The sequence below is a fragment of the Ornithorhynchus anatinus genome, chromosome 19 (assembly GCF_004115215.2).
Source record: "Ornithorhynchus anatinus isolate Pmale09 chromosome 19, mOrnAna1.pri.v4, whole genome shotgun sequence".
Lineage (NCBI taxonomy): Eukaryota > Metazoa > Chordata > Mammalia > Monotremata > Ornithorhynchidae > Ornithorhynchus > Ornithorhynchus anatinus.
The window spans coordinates 15,112,636-15,128,773 of record NC_041746.1 but is presented as its reverse complement, the minus strand read 5'-3'; positions in this window follow the sequence as shown (position 1 = coordinate 15,128,773).

Here is a 16,138-nt window from a genome sequence, read left to right as displayed (position 1 = left end):
AGATGAATCACCAACACTCAGCCGGAGGCTTCTTCCCCGGGAAAGGGTCGGAACACCGAGATTCTCTCCAATGGAGGGGCCGCGGAGGTGGGAGGGGGAGGGATGGGGGAGGTGGGAGCTGGAATGACAATATGAAATAGCAGCACGGGTAAGCACAAGGGCTCGTTATGATATTAAAAGCCCCAGTTTTCTGTGGTTTCAACAATCCAGGGCCTGCTGATTCGAATGTGTGCATGCATATACATATGTGTGCTTGTATATGCACGCATTCGTGAGTGTGCATGTACATGGGTGTGTGTGTTTAATTCAGAGCCATCCTTACTGGGCCCCCGGAAGCCTGGAGCCCCACACAAATACCCCAACTGAAGGGGGCGTCAATGGGGGGAATTTCCCCAACTCCAAACCCCTGGCGGAGCTTGGACCATCCCACGGATTGCTGGGGGAGGGGGAGCACCTGGCATATCAGCCAGAGCAAGAGCCTGGGAGTCAGAAGGTTGCAGGTTCTGCCACTTGTCTGCTGAGGGATCTTGGGCAAGTCACTTCACTTCTCTGTGCCTCAGTTACCTCATCCGTAAAATGGGGATCGAGACTGTGAGCTCCATGTGGGACAGGGACTGCGTCCAACACAATTTGCCTGGAACACAGTAAGCACTTAAAAAAATCACTATTGTTATTATGTTATTATTATTACCTACCACTCCACACCACCCCCGCAAGGACCTCCCTGAAGTCCCAGAGATGAAGAGGGGGAGCCCGTGAGGAATTCTGTCCTCTCACCACAATTTTCCCAAAACCACAGAGGTGTGGCGTCCTGCCCTGGCTGGAGTGGAAGAAAAGGTTAGTAGGATTTAGAGGTTTTTTTCACTGCATTTTGGTGCTTTCATCAGTGACACACTGGGACCCCTAAGAAATAAATTGTCATTCCCGGAGGACGCTAAGTGCAGTCTCCACGCTGAGATATCCCAGCTTCCTCCCAGCTCACCTAGGCCTGGGCAGACCCCCTCCCCAAGCCCCCAGCCCTTCACCCCAGGAGTAAAGCTAATTATCCTTCCTGAAGGGAAAATTAATCAGGCCTTATGAGCACCCGAAATAGAAATCACCAATCAGGGCAGGAGGGGCTGGGAGTGGAGGGGGAGAAGGAAGGAAAGAAAGGAGAAGAGGGAAAGGAAGAGGGAAGAGAGAGAAAGGGGAAATGTAGGGGAGGAGGAAAAAGAAACAGAGAAGGTAGGAGGGGCCTGGAGGAAGGAAAAATGGGAAAGGAGGGGAGAAGAGCAGACCAAGGCGGTAAGAAGGGAATCAAGGAGAGAGGGAAGGAGAGGGGAGCTTCAGTGTTGGGGGAGCCAGCAGTGAGTTGTGGGGGAACTCGGGGGAAAGAAAGGGGGCACGGGAGTGAGGAAATAGGGGGGAGAAACAAGGAGGAAGAAGGCAGAGGTGGAGGCTGGATTTCATCCTAAGGAAGTTCATTGCTAGAAAGCCAAAATTAGGCAATTTCTGGCAAGGAGGTCATTCCTTCCCCTCCCTGCCTCTGGCCAAGAAGGTATGCGATGCAGCCCCCTCCTCTCTTTAGCGACTCCACAACCTGGGCCGTGTCAGGGAAGTCGGGAGGCTGAAGTGCAGGGAAAAGCCCCTTCTCAGAAATGTCACTTTTTCAGAGAAGATGGGGTCCGCAAAGGGACCACAAGCCCTTTGCTGGGATTCCCAGTACTCTAAGAAACAAAGCAGAGCACTGGATCCCAAGGACAGAAAATACCTCTGTCCACCCCCAGTCTAATCAGAATCCACTGAGCAGTGTGGCCTAGTGGAAAGAGCAAGACCCTTGGCGTCAGAGGACCTGAGCTTCTAATCCCAGCTTCCCAACTTGTCTGCTGTGTGACCTTGGGCAAGTCACCTGACTTCTCGAAACCTCAGTTTCCTCATCTGTAAAATGGGAATTCAGTCCTACTCCCTCTTTCTAAGACTGGGAGCTCCATGTGCCCAACCTGATTATCTTGTATCCACCCAGCACTTAGTACAGTGCTTGCCACAGAATAAGCGCTTCACAAGTACATTTTTAAAAAGTCAAGAACTGGGAATGCTGAGGAGTGTGGGCAGAGGAAGGAGGTACAGTCTCTGCCCTGCATTCCATAACAATGAATCCACATCCCAAATCTCCTGTACTCCTCCCCGGTCTTCCTATCAGTGATTTCCGCGGGGACATGCCTTGAGAAAAACACACACACACATACAAACACACAATCAGGGTGGAACCCAGACTTCTCTCCAACTATCCATACACCCATTACCTCAGGCTTTCTCCCTCGTGGTTGCCCAGCTCCTTCTCTGGGTCCTGAGCAACCCTGACCTTAGAATCAGAAGACCTGGGTTCAAATCCAGGCTCCCCCACTTGTCTGTACTGTGACCTTGGGCAAATCACTGCCTCAGTTTGCTCATCTGCAGTATGGGGATTCAATACCTGTTCTCCTTCCTACTTAGATTGTGAGCCCCATATGGTACTTAATGATCTTGTATCTACCCCAGTGCTTAGTACAGTGCTTGGCACGGAATAAGTGCTTAAAAAATGCCCCAATTATTATTTTAATTCAATCAATCAATGGTACTTATTGAGTGCTTACTGTCTGCAGAGCACTGTACTAAGCGCTTGGGAGAGTATACTGTAACAATATAATGGACGCATTCCCTGCTGACAAGCAGTTAACCTTCTAGGTATTCAGAAGTGCCTTTCAGAGAGTTTCCCTTTCCCTGTGAGAGAGCCCACTGGTGTATGTGGATGTATGTGCTCATGTGTGTGCATGTCCTGGTGCCTCTAGACCGTGAACGTGTCCTTTAGACTGTAAGCTCATTGTGGACAGGGCATGTGTCTGTTATATCGTCGTATTGTCCTTTCCCAAGTGCGGAGTACAGGGCTCCGCACACAGTAAGCGCTCAATAAATACAAGGGACTGACAGGCTTAGTGGCCTTCCCCCGGTCCTAGGTGAGAGAGGAGCCCGGTGTGCAGCTGCTTGGTTCTGGTTTTCCAAGATCCCCCGAGGCCTGTCCCTTCCCCAGTGCAGAGCGATCCATCACGGGGTAAGGCTGACTCCCCCCACCTGCCCAGATGCCACGCAGCGATCACTCCTCCCGACAGCTGTCAGCTTCTCCGGGTGAATGCAGAAATGCCCGGCTCGTTGGAGGGGAGACCCAAGCCCCGCTGTCCCCGCTGGCCTAGAAAATGTCCGGTCCAGAAGGAAGAGGAAACAGGGAGGAGACTGAGAGAGGGAGATAGAGATCAGATTTGAAGCAGAAAGGCAGAGACAAACACTAGAGGATGGTCATAATAGTTCTAATAACTTTGGTATCTGATGAGCTTTTACTGTGAGTTAAGCATTATCCTAAGCACTGGTGGTAATAATAACAATGATGATGATGATAATGATGGTATTTGCTAAGTGCTTACTATGTGCCAAGCACTGTTCTAGGCACTGGGGTTGGTACAAGTTAATCCGGTTGGACACAGTTCCCGTCCCACATGGGGCTCACAATCTTAATCCCCATTTTACAGATGAGGGTACTGAGGCCCAGAAAAGTGAAGTGACTTAGAGTCACACGGCAGGTACATGGTGGAGCCGGCATTAGATCCGAAGTCCTTCTGACTTCCAGGCCCGTTCTCTATACACTAAACCATGCTGCTTCTCAGCATGGTACAACTAGATTGGAGCCTGTTCCTCCTCCCACATGGAGGTTACAGTCTAAGGGGAAGATAGAGCAAGAATTGAATCCCCATTTTGCAGATGAGGAAACTGAGGCCCAGAGACACTAAGTGACTTTTCTGAGGTCACGCAGCCGACAGGTGGCTTAATGAGGATGAGACACTGTGTCTCCTGATGACAGAGTCCTGTGCTCTTTCCATTAGGCTACCCTGCTTTTCCAGTAGCAGGAAAGGCAGAGAGGGAGAGAGGAAGTCAGATCAAGAGGATGGAATTGGGTGAGGAGGGCCAGGGTTTGAGTGACTTTTTCCTCATCTCTGGTGGGAGGGTTTCAACAAATTTTTCTTGGTTCTTCTCTCAGAGATTTTCTGATCCTCTAGACTCTAAACTCACTGTGGGCAGGGAATGTACCTGCTGATTCTGTTGTATTGTGCTCTCCCAAGTGTTTACTTGCTTTGTTTTGTTTTGTTTTTGTCTGTCTCCCCCCTTCTAGACTGTGAGCCTGTTGTTGGATAGGGATTGTCTCTATCTGTTGCTGAATTGTACTTTCCAAGCATTTAGTACAGTGCTCTGCACACAGTAAGTGCTCAATACATATGATTGAATGAATGAAAGTGCTTATATCAGTTCTCTGGACATAGTAAGCACTTAATAAATAGGATCGATTGATTGATTGACCCCCCCCCATTCATTCATTCAATAGTATTTATTGAGCGCTTACTATGTGCAGAGCTCTGTACTAAGTGCTTGGAATGGACAATTTGGCAACAGATGAGACAGTCCCTGCCCTTTGACGGGTTTACAGTCTAATCGGGACATGGCTTAGGGATATGGCTCCACTTTCTCCCAGAATCTCAGGAAGGACCCTTCAGAGGGCATTTCATCCAGTCCCCTGACTCCAGGAGGAAGAATATGTTGGTTTATTGCCCTATTATCCTCTCCCAAGCGCTTAGTACAGCTTAGTACACAATAAACGCTGAATAGATATGACTGATTGACTGATTGAAGTAAATTGGGGTAAAAGGTGGAGATGGGGCTGAGACATGAGACATGGGCGGGGAGCATAGAGCAGGGTTGTGGGAGGGAGTGGAATGAGTGAAGAGAGCAGGAGTTCTGGAGCTGAAAATAATGACAGAGATGATTAAAAGTTGGGGAAATTGAACTGAGAGCAGAAGGAAAGGAATGAGATTACTCATCCTGGCAGACTTGTCGAGGGCTGGGAGGGGGAGGAGAGACTTTACAACTGTCTTTTCTCTTCAGGGCTTCAGTGTCAAGGTTGCTGGACTCCATCCCCACTGGAGGGTGTGGCTTCAAGCACTTAGTACAGTGCTCTGCGCTCAGTAAATACCACTGATTGACCAGTCACACTGTAGCAGGAGTGAGAACCAGTAGATCTCACTGGTTACTGTGTGGAAAGCACTGTACTAAGCGCTTGGGAGAGGACAGTATAACAATAAACAGACACATTTCCTGCAGGCCCAATCCCAGTGATACAACAATACACAATACAACACTACAACACAACAGAGTTGGTAGTCACGTTCCCTCCTCACAACTTTTCCTCTGCTTCCCCGCCCTCTCTAGTTCCATGCGCAACCCCCGACTGCCCTCCCTCTTTCTAAACATCACTTCCCCTTCACCCGGCCCACTTGTCTGCCTTGGACAAGTCACTTGCCTGCCCACTTGTGTGACCTTGGACAAGTCACTTCACTTCTCTGTGCCTCAGTTACTTCACCTGTAAAATGGGGGTTAAGAATGTGAGCCCTATGTGGGGCAGGGACAACCTGCTTATGGTGTATTTGCCCCAGTGCTTAGTACAGTGCCCAACACATGGCAAGCACTTAATGAATACCATTTAAAAAAAAAAAATCCCAGACCCCACCTTCCCCACACTTGCCCCTCCCCAAGATCCCCATCTCTCCCATCACCACCCTCTTTCCCAAGGCGCTCCCTCCACCAGCCCCAAATCTATTCCTTCCTCCAATTACTGAGCACTTACTGTGTGCAGAGCACTGTATTTACATTTATTTTTGTTCACATCCGTCTCGCGTTCTAGACTGTAAACTCATTGTGGGCAGGGGCTGTGTCTGTTTATTGTTACATTGTCCTCTCCCAAGCGTTCAGTCCAGTGCTCTGCCCTCAGTCAGCGCTCAATAAATACATCTGACTGATTATGATAGATTCTAGCAGATGCATTCCCTGGCCACTCGCCCCTGCCCTGTCTGGCTCACCTCTCTCTCTCTCCCCACTGGCCATGGCGATTCCAACGAATGAAGTCCTCACCTGCCAAGGGGAGCAGGCGAGCAGAAGGCCGGTGGTAAGCGCGCCGACCGGTCAGACCCCGCTGGCTTTCCATCGCGCAACGTTCGCTTTAATGAATGAATCCATTGGTATGTCGTCGGGGCTCAGCCGGGCATGGCCGAGAGGCACTCTGCCGACTGGCTTATGCCTGAGTAGGGGTCCAGCCCCCGGGAGAGGAGGGGACAGGAGGAGAGGGTCCGTGGGGTAAGCCCACTCAGCAGGCCAGCGATGGAGAGGCCGTGGGAGGCCGCGGCCTCTACCGGGGTGATTGTAAGTGGACAGATACTGCACGTGGACAGTTGAGTGTGTGGTGCTCTTGGAGGTGTGCATTGCGTATCTGTATGGGTTGTGTTGTCTGTTTGTGGTGTATAAAGATCAGGGCTCCTGGGGCTCAGCATCTAAGGACTCTGGCCATGCACTTGAATCTCCCCCCTTGGGGCACTTAATACTCACCCTGCCCTCAATCCCACAGCACATACACACACACACATAGAGAGAGAGAGAAGCAGCATGGTTCAGTGGAAAGAGCACGGGCTCAGGAGTCAGAGATCATGGGTTCAAATCCCAGCTCTGCCACATGTCAGCTGTGTGACTGTGGACAAGTCACTTCACTTCTCTGTGCCTCAGTTACCTCATCTGTAAAATGGGGATTAAGACTGTGAGCCTCACGAGGGACAACCTGATGACCCTGTATCTACCCCAGCGCTTAGAACAGTGCTCTGCACATAGTAAGCGCTTAACAAATGCCAACATTATTATTATTATATATATATATATATATGTGGTATTTGTAAAATGCTTACTGGGTGCCAAGCACTGTATGGGAATACAAGCAAATTGGGTTGGACACAGTCCCTGTCCCACCTCAGGCTCACAGTCTGAATCCCCATTTTGCATATGAGGGAACTGAGTCCCAGAGAAATGAAGCGACTTGCCCAAAGTCACACAGCAGACAAGTGACCTTCTGACTCCCAGGCCCATGCTCTATCCACTAGGCCACGCTGCTTCTCAGACAAGGCAGTGGTCATAAACATGGAAGCAGCTTGGCTTAGTGGCAAGAGCACTAAATCTAGGATCACAATTAAAATCTGTTCAGAGTTTGCCACTAAGTGACTGATGGGTTGGGGTCCCAGGCTTCATCGATCCCCCACTGCGCTCCCTGGTCTACAGTGATATCGACAGGGTGCCATAAATAGCGGTGGGTTCCTCGTGCTGGGTCGGGGGGGTGAGGGGAGAGACCCCTCACTCCCAAGTGGGAACAGAAGAGCAGCTTGGAGCAGCATAGTCTAGTGGTTAGAGCACAGGCCTGGGAGTCAAAACAATCTGGGTTCTAGTCCCAGCTCATCCATCTGTCTGCTGTGTGTCTTTGGGCAAGTCACTTCAATCCTCAGGGCCTATTATTTCATCCATAAAATGGGGATTAAGAGCGGGAGCCCCATGTGGAATAGGGACTGTGTCCAACCTGATTAGCTTGTATCTACCCCAGCACCTTGTACAGTATAGGCATGTAGTAAGCACTTAACAAATACCAATTTTAAAAAAACACCAAAACATAGGGAATGAGGTGAACAGAGGTTGCTAGCTAATTCCTAAATCCCAATCCCAAATCGAACAGCACCTTCCCACACTAATTTGAGTGAAGAATGACACTCAAGAAAAGCTGGAAGTGAGATGGAGGATTTTAATTATTTTTAAAAGTAACAAAAATATTTATAAGGGAACAACCAGGAATACCATAAATAAATACATTACTCACTGAATTAATTCATTAGTGTTTAATTACTAGAAATTACCATCAGTTACTACCAATTACATATACAACAAATGCATTCTTTCTCACCCATTTATGACTCCAAAAGCAGCTTTGATAGAAAGGTGGTGTAAAGCCCCATCTGCTCAATCTCAGCTCCCAGAATAGGTTCAGAATTAGGAGATCAGAAAATCCCAAAACGCTTAGTGTGGCAGGTACCTTGACCATGCTCTTGCCTGTGAGATGGGGCCTCAGAGACCCCAATACACAGGACTTTTTCCTGGTTTTTCAGAGCTCCGTAAGAGGAAATTCAACCATCTCTATTGGAGCCAGTTCTATTGGAGCCTCGAGCTTCTCACCGTCCAAATCCTTCCCTAAGTTCACTTAGATTCCTCCTCCTGATTGAAGCCTAAATCGGTTTCCTTTCTTCCAGTCTTCTGTGAAAAAGGAGAGCAGTTGGTATTTATTGAGCACTTATTGGGAGAGGACATACAGTTGATAGTCTAGTAGGGGAGAAGGGGGAAGAAGAGGAGAGGAGGAGGAGACAATATGGTAGAAAAGATGAATATTGTGCCTTCCTCCTTCCCTCCATCCTTCCCTTTCCTCCTCCTTCCCCCTTCTCTCTCCTCTTTTTTACCTCTTTTTCTCCCTCTCACCCCTCTTTCTTCCCCCACTCCCTCATTTTTCCATTCCCAGTGCCCCTCCCCATGTCCTCCTCCCTCTCCTCTCCTTCTCCGACCAAAAAATCCCGGGTTGAGTGGGATGAGGGGAGAGGAGGGAATATCTGGGGAATATCTCTGCTCCTGTCAGCCCTCCAAGCCCCCGGGATCATTTCTGTGGCCCAAATGAAGAGTGGCAGGATGCAGAGGAGGCGGGTTGCTGAATTGTACTTTCTAAGCGCTTAGTACAGTGCTCTGCACACAGTAAGCGCTCAATAAAAACAATTGAATGAATCTGCTCTAGCGCTTAGAAAAGTGCCTGGCACATAATAATTATGGTATTTATAATAATAATAATGATGGCATTTGTTAAGCGCTTACGATGTGCAAAGCACTGTTCTAAGCGCTGGGAGAGCTACAAGATGATCAGGTTGTCCCACGTGGGCCTCACAGTCTTCATCCCCATTTTACAGATGAGGTAACTGAGGCACAGAGAAATGAAGTGACTTGCCCAAAGTCACACAGCTGACAAGCGGCAGAACCGGGATTAGAACCCATGACGTGTGACTCCCAAGCCCGTGCTCTTTCCACTGAGCCACGCTGTATCTGTTAAGCGCTTACTGTGTGTCATGCATTGTTGTGCTTAACAAATACCATTTTTAAAAAATGGACAGGCCTGCCTTCCTTGACCCAAGAGCCAGAAACCACCCTGTTAGAGCTGGTGGAAACAAGTACCCAAGGACTACTCAAGAACTGCCCAGGAGTGGCCTAGTTGGGGCTGCAATGAGGTGATAAAGCAGGACCTTATGTCAGGAATGGCAGGGGGAGGCAACCACACTATTTTCTATTTTTGTTATGTTTCTTAGAATTTGTCCTGGCCCAGCTAAGCCCTGAACATTCCTCAGCTGCTTGTTTTTATTTTGAGGTTAGCCCTGTGTGGTAATAAGTAGTACAGGTCGGATAAGCGTAACTGGAAGGTTTTAGTAAGTTACAGTCTGACAAGGTCCATATCTATCCCAGTTCTTTGTACAGTGCCTGACACAAAGTGCTATAATAATAATAATAATTACTTGAGCCCCACTTCACTTGCGTACACATCAGTAATTTATTTATATTAATTCTGCCTCCCTTCTAGGCTGTAAACTCACTGTGGGCAGGGGACATGTCTATGAAGCACTTATGTACATATCTGTAATTTAATTTATTTATATCAATGTTTGTTTTAATGGTATTTGCTAAGCAATTACTTTGTGCCAGGAACTATACTAAGCACTGACCCCAGATATCAGCTAATCAGATTGGACACAGGCCCTGTCCCACAGGGGGCTCACAGTCTTATTCCCCATTTTACAGTTGAGGTAACTGAGGCACAGAGAATTTAAGAGACTTGCTCTAGGTCACACAGCAGACCAGTGGTGGATCCAGAATTAGAACCCAGGTCCTTCTGACTCCCAGGCCTGTGCTTCATCCATTAAGCCAAACTGCGTTTCTGCCCATCATGTTCCCTTGCCCATAAGGAGCTTACACTACTCAATTTTTTGTATGTAAATCAGTGGGAGTGTATGAGACATCCAATGTCATCCTAGTAATTCAGTCACTAGATGACACAATTTAAAAAAAAACCCCTGGCAATCCCACCTGTGAGAATAGAAATAACATTAAATGATAAAAGTCAATCAATCGTATTTATTGAGCACTTACCATGTGCAGAGCACTGTACTAAGCGCTTGGAATGAACAAGTCGGCAACAGATAGAGACAGTCCCTGCCATTTGACGGGCTTACAGTCTAATCGGGGGAGACGGACAGACGAGAACAATGGCGATAAATAGAGTCGAGGGGAAGAACATCTCGTAAAAACAATGGCGACTAAATAGAATCGAGGCGATGTACATTTCATTAACAAAATAAATAGGGTAACGAAGATATATACAGTTGAGCAGACGAGTACAGTGCTGAGGGGATGGGAAGGGAGAGGAGGAGGAGCAGAGGGAAATGGGGGGAAAAGAGGGTTAAGCTGCAGAGAGGTGAAGGGGGGGTGGTAGAGGGAGTAGAGGGAGAAGAGGAGCTCAGTCTGGGAAGGCCTCTTGGAGGAGGTGAGTTTTAAGTATTAAGACTGGGAGAGAAGAGTCATCAGCTGCAAAGATGGCCTCTATTTGGAAAACTGTTTAAAAGACAGATTTTATATTAAAAAAATACAAGAAACAAAATAGCAATGGCATTTATTAAGCGCTTGCCATGTGCAGAACACTGTACTACGCACTGGGAAAGAATACACAGTAGGAAATTAGCACACACAGCTAGTCCCTCTTTCTCGGCGGGCTCACAGTTCAAAAATAAAAAGGGGGAGAAGGGAAGAGAAACAATATGGGTAAAAGATTAATAATAGAGCAGACCTCTTGAACAATTTATAGTGGAAAAGAAAGAAGACAACCATGGCTTTATAACGACAGGGATATTGATAGGAAATATCAAAATGAATGGAAACAGTCCAGATTAGAGTAAAAACTAATGCTAAATGAAACTGAAGTTGAATTTCTTTTTTGCTAGACATGGGTGCCCAAGTAAATACAAGCCAGAACAGATTGAAAACAAGATAAAAATTAAATCATAGCAGTATTTTTCAGCTCTTACACTGGAAATGATATTCCAACCAGGAGTTCCTATAATGAAACAGTACAATTTAAAAATAAGAAGGAAACTGTACAGTTTATTGTGGTTAAGGAGAATCCCATAGTAATTTGGAAATTACAAGCATATTTAGTGCCTAGATTAATTAAAATAGTGCTCAACACCCCAAGAAGCTTGGATAGAAGTAGAAGATAGCTATCAAGAGATATTTGAAGGTTTGTGGGCTGGTTATAAAATTGAGCTCAAGAAAGATTTCATTCCAGTAATGTGTTCTGAAGGGAATAATCAATTGGTTTTAGAGGGAAAATTTAGAGAAATTGAGCAAACTAGAAATGTGAGGAATAATAAACAGATGCACAGAATAGGAACACTTAGTAGTGATAATAAGGAGAAAAAGTTTGGCTTGTTTTAGATTATAATAATGATGGTATTTGTTAAACGCTTACTATGTGCAAAGCACTGTTCAGATTCTAGCGTATTGAATAGATTGTGAACTCCTAGAAGGCAGGGATTGTCTGCTAACTCCACTGTTCTCTCCCAAGTGCTTAAAACAGTGTTCTGTGCAGGTAGGTGCTCAATAAATCCTATTGATTGATGTGTTATGAGAGATCATTTTGTCTGCAGCTGATTTTAGGCATGGAGGAAGCAAGGAAGGTGTCTACCAATTCTATTTGTACTCTCCCAAGCGCTTAGTACAGTGCTCTGCGCCACAGTGTGTGCTCGATAAATAGATAAATCTGTTCTTTCTTGTAGATGCTAGGTCCTTGGAAGGGCAAAGGCCTGAGGTGATCTCCCCATCTTTCAATCAATCAGTTGCATGTATTGAACACCTACCTAGTGCAGAACACTGTACTAAGCACTTGGGAGAGTACAAACAACAAAATTTGTAGGCATGCTCCCTGCCCACAATGAACTTACAGTCCAGAGGGGAAGACAGACATTAATATAAATACATAATTTATAATATGTAACTTGCAGATATGTACATAAGAATTGTGGTAATTGTTAAGTGCTTGCTATGTGCCAGGCACTATACTGAGCGCTGGGGTGAATACAAGCAAATCGGGTTGGACGCAGTCCCTATCCCACCTGGGGGTCACAATTTTAATCCCCATTTTACAGATGAGGGAACTGGGACATAGAGAAGTGAAGTGACTCACCCAAGGTCACTCAGCAGGCAAGTGCAGAGTCGGGGTTAGAACTCAGGTCCTTCTGACTTCCCTCTTTCACCACTCCAGTGATGGGGGTGTTGGTAGCCCCAACCAAATCAGCCTCCAGAGGCCCGGGCTGGGAGAAAGGGAAGCGAGAGGTGGTTAATGGGTTGAACTTTCTGGTACTCCAGTAGATAATAATAATTGTGGCATTTATCAAGCACTTGCCTAGCAGGTCTGAGTGGAAACAGCATAGGGCTGGGAGTCAGGAGACCTGGGTTCTAATCCTATTTCCACCCCTTGCCTGCAGGGTGGCCGTCTCTGGGCCTCAGTTTCCCCATCTCTAAAATGGGGATAAGATATCCATTCTCCCTCATGCTTGACTAATGATCTTGTATCAACTCCAGCATTTGGCACAAAGTAGGAGCTTAACAAGAACTATGATTATTAGGATTAGGATTGTGATTATGATTATTCTTGGTTATCAGATAGGACCCCGTCCTTGTTCCACATGGGGTTTACAGTCTCTCTGCTCCTTTCATTCAGTTGCATTTACTGAGCCCTTACTGTGTGTGGAACACTGGACTAAGCCCTGGGGATAGTACATTATAACAATAAATAGACACATTCCTTGCCCATAATGAGGTTACAGTCTAGAAGACAAGCTCTTCACACTGTCCTGTTCTCTAGGTTGGTGTAACAGGTTTTGAAAACTATTTGTATTGTACAATAAGCTTTTTTAAACTAGAGTTAAATGCTACAAAGTCACATTTTGCTCTAGGGAAAGCACTTATTGCAGATCCACTTTCTAGAACATGTGATGAAAAAATATGGAATCTTATTGGAATATCACACAAGTAAATATAAATATATTCATAAGACAAATTTCTACGATAGGCAAAATCTGAAAAGACTCTAAAATCCTGAAAAAAGTGATGAATGAAATTCTAATCATGCATTTGGGATGTGTCACAAATGTTCTGTTCCTTATTGGCAATTCAGTCCTGGATTAAATATAAAGTTTGGTGCTTTTCAAAGGTAACAGGAGAACAGCATATCCTAGTAGATAGATCTTGGGCCTGGGAGTCAGAAGGACCTGGGTTCTAATCTTGAATCCACCATTTCATTCATTCATTCAATAATATTTATTGAGCACTTACTATGTACAGACCACTGAACTGAGAGCTTGGAAAGAACAATTCAGCAATAAAGAGAGACAACCCCTGCCCACACAGGGCTTACACTTGTCTGTTGCATGATCTTGGGTAAATCACTTCACTTCTTTAGCCTCAGTTACTTCATCTGTAAAATGGGGATCTGTAAAATAGAGCCCCATGTGGGACATGGATTGGGTCCAATTTAATTAGCTTGTATCTAATCCAGCACTTAATACAGTGCCTGACACATTGTAAGTGCTTAGCAAGTACCATTAAAATAGAGAGGGAAAAATAGAGAGTGTTGCCTATTACCTACCTGAGGGTCACTTGGATATTTAAAAGAAGCATTAGAGATGTTTTATACTGGCCACAAATCTACAGTTAACTGAAATATGTAAAGAATAGCAAAAGTAGTATAAGTGAAGACCAATGTTGGACCAGAAAAATTTTTGGTGTTTGCAATCCTGACGAGCACATGAATGACATCAAACATAGCCCTTCCCACTGGGACTGTTTTTGCAAGTTATGGAATATTATTTAAAGGCCTGTCAGATCAAATTGCACTGAAGTCAATAACATTTGCTTTGGATTATGACTTCCCAGGTGTCATTTCTAGCACAAGATACTTTCTGTCGAATGTTTTTCAGACCAGTGGGACCAAAATAAGTAAGAGACTATTAGTAAAAACAAGAAGTGCAGGAAAGGATTGTATTGGACCTTGTCACAAACTTCTCCTTGTCTGCTGGGGTTATGATTTTAGAGGAGAGACTGAACTGGATGTCCAACAAATATGGAACGAAACCCGTCAAACACTTCATAGAGACAGGATGAGAAGAAGAAGAAAATCTGGGCTTTTGACAAGCAGCCTCCTAGTTGCTAAAATTAAAGGATGATAAATTAGGTTATTCAGTGAAAAATGCAAGGAGGACAAAGCAGGAAGTGGTGCCAGGATGATTTGAGGTTAAATAGAGAGGGAGCAGAGCTAAAGGAACATTAATAATAATTATTTTCTACAAAAATGTACAGTCCATGTTTTCCTACTCCTCAAGAACCTCCAAGGGTTGTCCAACCAAGTCCACATCAACCAGAAACTCCTCACCATTGGCTTTAAGGCATTTGATCACCATACTCCTACCTCAGCTCTCTCTACTCTTCTACTACAACCTAGCACGCACACTTGGCTCCTCTAATGCCAACCAACTCACTGTACCTCCATCTCTTCTGTCTCGCCGCCAACCTCTTGCCGACATCCTGCCTCTGGCCTGGAACACCCTCCCTCTTCATAACTGACAGACAATTATTCTCCCCACCTTCAAAGCCTTATTGATGGCACATCTCCTCCAAAAGGCCTTCCCTGACTAAGCCCTCATTTCTTCTTTTCCCATTCCCTCCTGCGTCTCCCTGACTTGCTCCCTTTATTCACCATGAACTCTCTCCAAGCCCCACAGGACTTATGTAAATATCCATAATTTACCTATATATGTTAATGTCTGTCTGCCCCTCTAGACTGTAAGCTTGTTGTGAGCAGGGAATGTGTCTATCGTTGTGCCGTACTCTCCCAAACGCTTGATACAGTGCCCTGCACGCAGTAAGCACTCAATAAATACAATTGATCGATTGATTGAAATGCTTTCTATGTGCCAAACATGTACTAAGCATGGAGGTAAAATACAAGATAATCAAGTCGGACCCAATCCCTGTTTCACATGGGGCTCATAGTCCAAGAGGTATTTCATCTCCATTTGACAGATGGGAGAACTCAGGCACAGAGAAGATAATTGACGTGCCCAAGGCCACAGAGCAGGCAAGCGGCAGATTAGAACTCAGATCTCCTGACTCCCAGGCCCATGCTCTTTCCACTAGACCATGCTGCTGGAAATATTTGCAACCAGCTGAGAAGACTAGAACAACCAGAAGGACAATAGGGTTTTGGGAAGAAAAGAATAAGTTAAATTCAACAAAGATGATGAGGAGATTCTAAATGATACAGAATACAGATGAAAACTGTAGATTGTAGGCTCTAGACTGTAAACTCTATCTGTCTGTTATATTGTTCTCTAGACTGTAAGCTCATTGTGTCTGTTTATTGTTATATTGTATTCTCCCAAGCGCTGAGTACAGTGCTCTGTACACAGTAAATGCTCAGTAAATACAATTGAATGAATGAATGAATGCTCGCCCAATCGTTTAGTACAAAGATACAACTCTGCAAAACAACGTTCCCTGCCCGCAATGAACTTACAGTCTAGAGATTGATTTCATTCTGTCTCCTTAGTGAAGACAGGAGGGGAAATTCTCCACCTTGCTCCCTCGTCTCCCTCCCTCATGTATTCTCCAAATGCGGGGCACTTTCCCACTCGAGAACTTCTTTTCTTTTCCCTGCTTTTAGGAATCTGGTTCCCCGGATGCTGCTGCCATTCCCTCCCCTCTCCCCTCCACAACAAGGGGTATCTTCATTCCCCTGGAGAAAGCGACAGAATCCACGGCTCTCTGTATCCGCTCTGCCTGGCCTTCCGAGTTTATTGCCTTCCTCATACATCTCCCGTAACCGATGGCCCTGCTACTGGAGAGGGACAAAAGTAATAAATAACCATTGAAAACAAAGGCAGGGAGATGGATATTCCACTGTAAACCATAAGTCTCTGTCCAGATCCTCTGCAGGCTCATTCCTCCGGACTACCGGTGATAAACCGTGTGGTCTGCCCATCCCCGGGGCCCTGGCTACTTCATAATAATAATTGTGGTATTTGTTAAGCGCTTACTATCTGCCAGGGACTGTACTAAGGGCTGAAGTGGATACGAGGAC